The sequence below is a fragment of the Amphiura filiformis genome, chromosome 2 (assembly GCF_039555335.1).
Source record: "Amphiura filiformis chromosome 2, Afil_fr2py, whole genome shotgun sequence".
Lineage (NCBI taxonomy): Eukaryota > Metazoa > Echinodermata > Ophiuroidea > Amphilepidida > Amphiuridae > Amphiura > Amphiura filiformis.
The window spans coordinates 46,921,235-46,927,709 of record NC_092629.1 but is presented as its reverse complement, the minus strand read 5'-3'; the positions used below and the strand labels follow the sequence as shown (position 1 = coordinate 46,927,709).

At 34.2% G+C, this 6,475-nt stretch overlaps 1 long non-coding RNA gene across 1 annotated transcript; it reads right to left on the bottom strand.

Annotated features, from left to right (window-relative positions):
* Positions 1-2,602: 2,602 nt before the first annotated feature.
* Positions 2,603-5,791, bottom strand: LOC140136081 (uncharacterized). Its single transcript, XR_011856611.1, has 3 exons — positions 5,694-5,791; positions 3,511-3,543; positions 2,603-2,698 (listed from the first exon to the last, which is right to left on the bottom strand). It is a non-coding gene; the product is annotated as an uncharacterized lncRNA (long non-coding RNA).
* Between the last annotated feature and the right edge of the window lie 684 nt (positions 5,792-6,475).

The window sequence follows — 6,475 nt, the reverse complement described above, 5'->3', positions numbered from 1 at the left end:
ATATCGCCAAATTTGAATTTCGTTCTGGTGCACCAGAACGAAATTACAACACATTAACTAGGGAGCAGTGAAATACACATAAACAAGCATAACGCGCACACGCAAAATTGTGATCTACTAAAATTTTGGAAATAAGCTTTTTCATGGATATCTACTGAAAAATGTCATAAAAAGAGGATGCTAGGATCACGAAATCCTCCTTTAACGAGTAATAAATAATACTCTATGAAACATTATTTTTCTTAACACGGCTCGCTGGTTTACTGCTATGATAACCACCAGAGGAAGTTTTGATGAGAAAACGGAATGATTAGAAACGGCCAAAATGGTGAGAATTTAAATTTTCTCATTCTTTTGGATGAGAAACTTCGTAGTGTGTGTGTCAATCATTATTGTCTTATTAAAACTGGTGAGAATTGGTAATCCCCGCTGAGCTCAAAACAAACATTATTATTTTCTCATCCAAAAGAATGAGAAAATTTAAATTCTCACCATTTTGGCCGTTTCTCATCAAAATGTCCGTTTTCTCATTCAAAACTTCCTCTAGTGAACATATACTACTTTTGTTAAGCGAGATGCTAGCATTAGTCATTTTTGATTTTAGGATTGTCATTTTGTCCTCTAAACAAAGATTACAAAAATCTTGATTTCCTCATTCCATTATTGGATTATATCTCATTTGATGCTGAACTTTTTATCCTTATGTTTGAGTCTCAAACATGTTTGGTATGATTGTTATACCTTTCTTTAAATGTACCACCTGCTAAACCAATGTACTGCTTCTATTCATTTTCAGATTTTACTGTGGCTTTATAAACTATAGTTTATAGTATAGTACTTTCCACTGAGAGGGCAGGTGTCTTTTTGTTTCTAAAATTAAACTCCTTTTCGGGTGGCTTAATGGCAATGCGTCTGATTTGCGCGTTGTGGAACTTCATAATCGCACCTATATTTCTTGTACCGTAAAAACTCGATAGTTAGCATGTGTGCTTACTATCGAGCGCTTTTAAAAATATGAAATTGTACCCAAATCCGGCGCTTTACTAACTGAGCTAATGGGGTTGAGACACAAATTTGCAGGTTTAATTGTTCATATTATAACTACATGATGATGATTTGCTCAAAGCCCATTACACTTTTGTGGATGGGGCTCTTCATGTTTGCATGTTTTAAAAGCGCTCGATAGTAAGCACGTATGCTAACTATCGAGTTTTTACGGTAGTTTATTTTGACGCTGTTCGTGTTGAATATTTTAAACAGCTTACTCTCTTTTGGGAGGCGTATGAAGGTACCTCCTACGTTTGTTCTAACGTTCTTACTATATGGGGATTAAACCATATAAACTTTCTTTTTCTAGTCTTTTCTTTCTTCTTTTCTGTTATGTGCCAACTTGATTTCCTAAGAGCGTCAAATAAATTACAAATGTTATTTGTTGGGTCTTGATGCCGATATTTCTAAATTGAAACTAGTGGTAAATTATTATGTTTGTTATCATCGTAAATCGTAATGACTAATGAACTAAAACAGGTCTGTCAGAATTTCGCGCCGTACAATTATTTGGCAATACACGTGATGAATATATTAGGCGACTAATCTTACCACATTCGTCACACATAAGAGGACATCCATCTCTAACGAACGCATATTTACTACACTGCTTAGGATACCAGCCATTTCTACAATTTTGATGATTATCCGCACAGGGAGCTGAAAGAAACGACAGTATTGATATTAGGGCAATATAACTCGTCGTGTGAATCACTATGGACCATAATAGCCTCATTCCAATTGCATAGTTCAATAACCTCAATTAAACACTCATAGTACAAAATGTGACCTCAAGTTGCAGAGTATGAGTTTGTGTACCCAAATTTTCAAAGTTCATTCAATGAATGTGCAACTGTATTGGGGCTAAAGAAATGTGCTCTGATAGATGAGCATGTTGTTGATCCTAGTGAATGCAAAAAAAAAATCATACGTGTAAATGGCTGCCTCATATTCGACTTTGAAATTATATTTGCAGAGGAATCCAATAAATGTTAATTTCATAACGGCACTGAGTTTGAAATTGTTCATCACATGATCAAAGTAAGTCCCGGGAGCATCTAAGTCCCACTACCTTCAGAGTTGACACCTTAATGCGGCCCATACACGATCAAAATATTGATCAATATTGGGGACCCTAGATGCAGGTGTGGATACAAAATCTACCATTGTGCGTGTTCAATGGTAGATTTTGTATCCACATTTGTATGTAGGGTCTTTGATATTAATCAATAACATTGAACGTGTATGGGCCGCATAACAGTGCTACATATTTTAAAATACAAAAGGCAGCTACGTGGACATACGTAGCCTGCAAATCGTTAAGCCGAAAGGCGTGTATAAAATACAAAATACGGCATTTTATATGAATCTGTTATTTCTCTACATGTATTTGAATGGGGCTTCAACTTTCCCACATCTGCTGTTTTCCCTTGTTTTTCGAAAACACCTAATGACAATTCCAATGACTTATCCTTCACTTTTAAGCAATTTATACACATTTTATTTTTACATTTTCGCCGAGATCAAATCTTTCTCTTGCAATTACGTTACTTACTTGAGCACGTATTACCAAAGTAATTAAAATCGAGACAATCACATCCACAGTTGTAGTCGTCCCTTTCCCCACAGTTATCGCAATATACCTTACAATCTGAAAGGATACAAGCATGATACGATCGACAATAAATAGTAAGCAATATTAAGGTTAACAACTATTTTAAACTGTTGCGATTTGATAGTTCACAGCATCTTGCGAATGGTAGTGAGCTTTGGCAAAAATTCTTTGGTTAAAAAAGAACCACTAACCGCGAATTGTGGATATCCAACTATTTTGCCCTGCAGGGCTACAAAGAAGCACTGACCGCGAAATACTGATATCCAACAAGCGCAGCTTAAACTTTAAATTAGCCCCCGAAAGAGGACAGGGCTTGAAGAATGAGGGAAATTATGTGGTAAAAAGTTTTTAAAAAGTATCCTCTGCCTAAAATGCACAATTTACATATTAAAATGCATTAATATTACATTTGGGTTAGGGCTAGGGTTTAGGTTAGGGTTAGAACTATTATTATTATTATTATTATTATTATTATTATTATTATTATTATTTGTAATGCAAAGGGCTGTAGTAGCAGTGCTGTGCTTCATTTACTACTACTACTACTACTACTACTACTACTACTACTACTACTACTACTACTACTACTACTACTACTACTACTACTACTACTACTACTACTAATACTACTACTTACTACTACTACTACTACTACTACTACTACCACTACTACTACCACTACCACTACTACTACTACTACCACTACTACTACTACTACTACTACTACTACTACTACTACTACTACTACTACTACTACTACTACTACTACTACTACTACTACTACTACTACTACTACTTCTACTAGTTCTACTTCTATTTCTACCTCTACTTCTAATACTACTACTTACCACATCCGGTAACACCTTCTCCGTCGCAATCCCCTGTAAATACAATAATATTGAGCAGCCGACGTCAAAACGTGTTGGTAATTTATGAAATCCTTTAGGTATTCCGAAGTCATTACCATTTGAGGAAAGATACAAGGGCCTGTGCATTAAGTATAAGCCCTAGGGGACATTGGGGGGAGGAAAGAATAACTTGGCCAGCCGTAATGGGGGGGGTAATTTTAGCAAGCCAAAAGGCGGGGGACAAGCCATTTTGGGGCACATTATGCATCGCAATCCACTGTAAATACAGTTGAACAGCCGATTTCAAAACGTTTTCGTAATTATGTAATGCTTTACGTATTCCAAAGTCATGACCATTATAGGCAAGATATACCACCTTAGGGGCTGTGCAATAATCATAAGCCCTGTGGGAGGGTCAAATTTGGGGGAGACAAGAATTATTGGCAAGCCAAGAGGGGAGAATGTGCAGGCAATATTTGGCACACATTCATGTGGTGCCTTTCAAAAAAGGCTTTAAATAAAAAGAGAAAAACAGTACGTAAACGCATTAATATGCACATTTTACTGCTCGCTGTGCTCGCAATACGCCTATATATCTAGAAAATTTACATTTTGCTAATTTGGATCCCCAAAATTATTTCACAGCCCCTTTGTGTTCGTGACTTCTGCATGATTATGTGCATTACACTGCTCCATAGACAATGTGTTGTAATTTTGTTCTGGTGTACCAGAACATAATTCAAATGTCACGATGATTTTGCTAAACGAATTAATCTGCAAGAAATGTTCTTTTTTTTTGTAAATAAATATAATATAGCCAGAGGCCCGGGGCCAGAGGTTTCCAGTGGTATAAAAATCTGTACTCTTTTTGAGAAAAGTGGGGGATGATGCTGTGGATCACGAAATGCCCTTTTAAGTATGTTGTAAATCAGAGGATGATTTAAGGAAGCCCCACATGCACTGCAAAAGTGTTATCACTAGAGTTTCAACTGCCACTTTACTTTTCAAATCCCATTGAACTCTGTGCAAAAGATGTTGTTTTAGAATTGTGCGTGTGTCATTATTATTTGGTCGATTTCAGAACAAAAGTGATGTGTGTTTAAAAGAAAATTCACACCTTCTGTAGATAACATAAAATGTAAAATCGACCAGCATCTTCACAGCGTTTTTTATATAAATATAACTGTACAAATTCAAATTAAACCATGCACGTGCAGTAGGTCTATATGCAGTGGGCGAGTAGTGGTGTCATGTTCGCTCACACAGCTATGCTATACTGTGGCTATAGCCTAAACCGCAAGTAACATAGTGGAATGTTGGGAAGTGCTTAAATCATCCTCTGGTTGTAAATGCAGGCCTCAATAACATTGGTGCAATTAATCAATCAACTGCCCAGCAAACACAAAAACGTTGTAAAAACGTTTTAAATAAGTTATATTTTGGCTTTTGGTTTAGATAAAAACGTTTTAATAACATTAAAATGTCGGGTTATATAAAGGTCATGATAACGTTTTAAAACGTTTTGTATGAAAATACACTACAACAGTATTTCAAAATGTTATTGTAAACTATTTTTGCCAACATTTTTGCCAAATATTGTGTCAATACCTAAATAACATTATGTTAAAATGTTTGAACCCAGCAAACACAGAAATGTTCTTAAAATGTTTTTTCAAAACCTTTTAATAACATTTAAATGTCGGGTTATATGAAGCTCATGAAAACGTTTTTAAAAGGTTATTGAAAATATTTTGGGCAAACATTTTTCGCAAAATATTTTTTCAACTCTAAAATAACATTCTGTTTAGAATGTTTTGTATCAAGTTTTTAAGAATGTTTTTGGAATGTTATTAAAACGTTTTTATACCCTTTATATAACCCGACATTTAAACGTTTTCTGTAAAACATTTTTGTTTGCTGAGCAGTAGATTATCAAAAAATGTTTTTAAGGTTGTGAAAACGTTTTATACTCTTAATATACCCTTTATATAACCCGACATTTAAATGTTTTCTGACAACATTTTATAACCTTTTGCGAATGATGTCGAAAACGTTTTGTGTTTGCTGGGTGATTAACAAAATGTACAACACATTAACGGTTGCCTGAAATTGATTTGTTTAACAAGTGATTCATTTAACTTGATCACATGACATTAGTAAAAAAAAAATCTTGTTTTACTTACTGCATAGCTTGTTTTGGTAACAGTGTGTGCGGCCGCCTATGGTACACTCAGTGCAAGGAGGACCACCAAGATAGGGCCGTACTCCGACATAGTTACCCCTAAGGAGAAAAAATGTTGTACTATGTAACAAACAAATAAAATTTTTGGCATAATATTATCCTTTGTACGATTTACAAGAAATAAAACACAAAACCAAAAAAAATAATAAACAAAATAAAAAAATAAAAAATAAATAAAACCTGTACGTTTTTTGAGACATAATCATTACCATCACTTTATACATCTTTTGTAAACAACGTGTAATTTTATGTGAAATGGTTCTTAAAGTGGTTAAATAAAATATCCCGATTTTCATTACAAAACAAAGTAATACATAAGAAATTGATTTTTCAAAACTGATTCAATGAAACATCACGATTCTCTTCACAAAACAATGAAATACGTATAATTATATATATATAAGTGACAAAATAAATCATAACGATTTTCACCACAAAACAAAGTAACGCATAAGACATGACATTTTCCCACGTGATGAAATAAAAGATCACAAAACAAAGTCAAACATAAAATACAAAAGAAATTCGAAAGTGATAAAATAAAACATCACAATTTTCCTCACAAACCAATGTAAAACATAAGAACTCAATATTTTTGAGAGGGATTTTCATCACCAAAAAGCAATACATACGAAATCAAATTTTTCCAACGTGATGAAATAAAGCATCACGATTTTCATCACAAAACAAAGTTAAACATAAGAATTGACATTTTTCCAACAT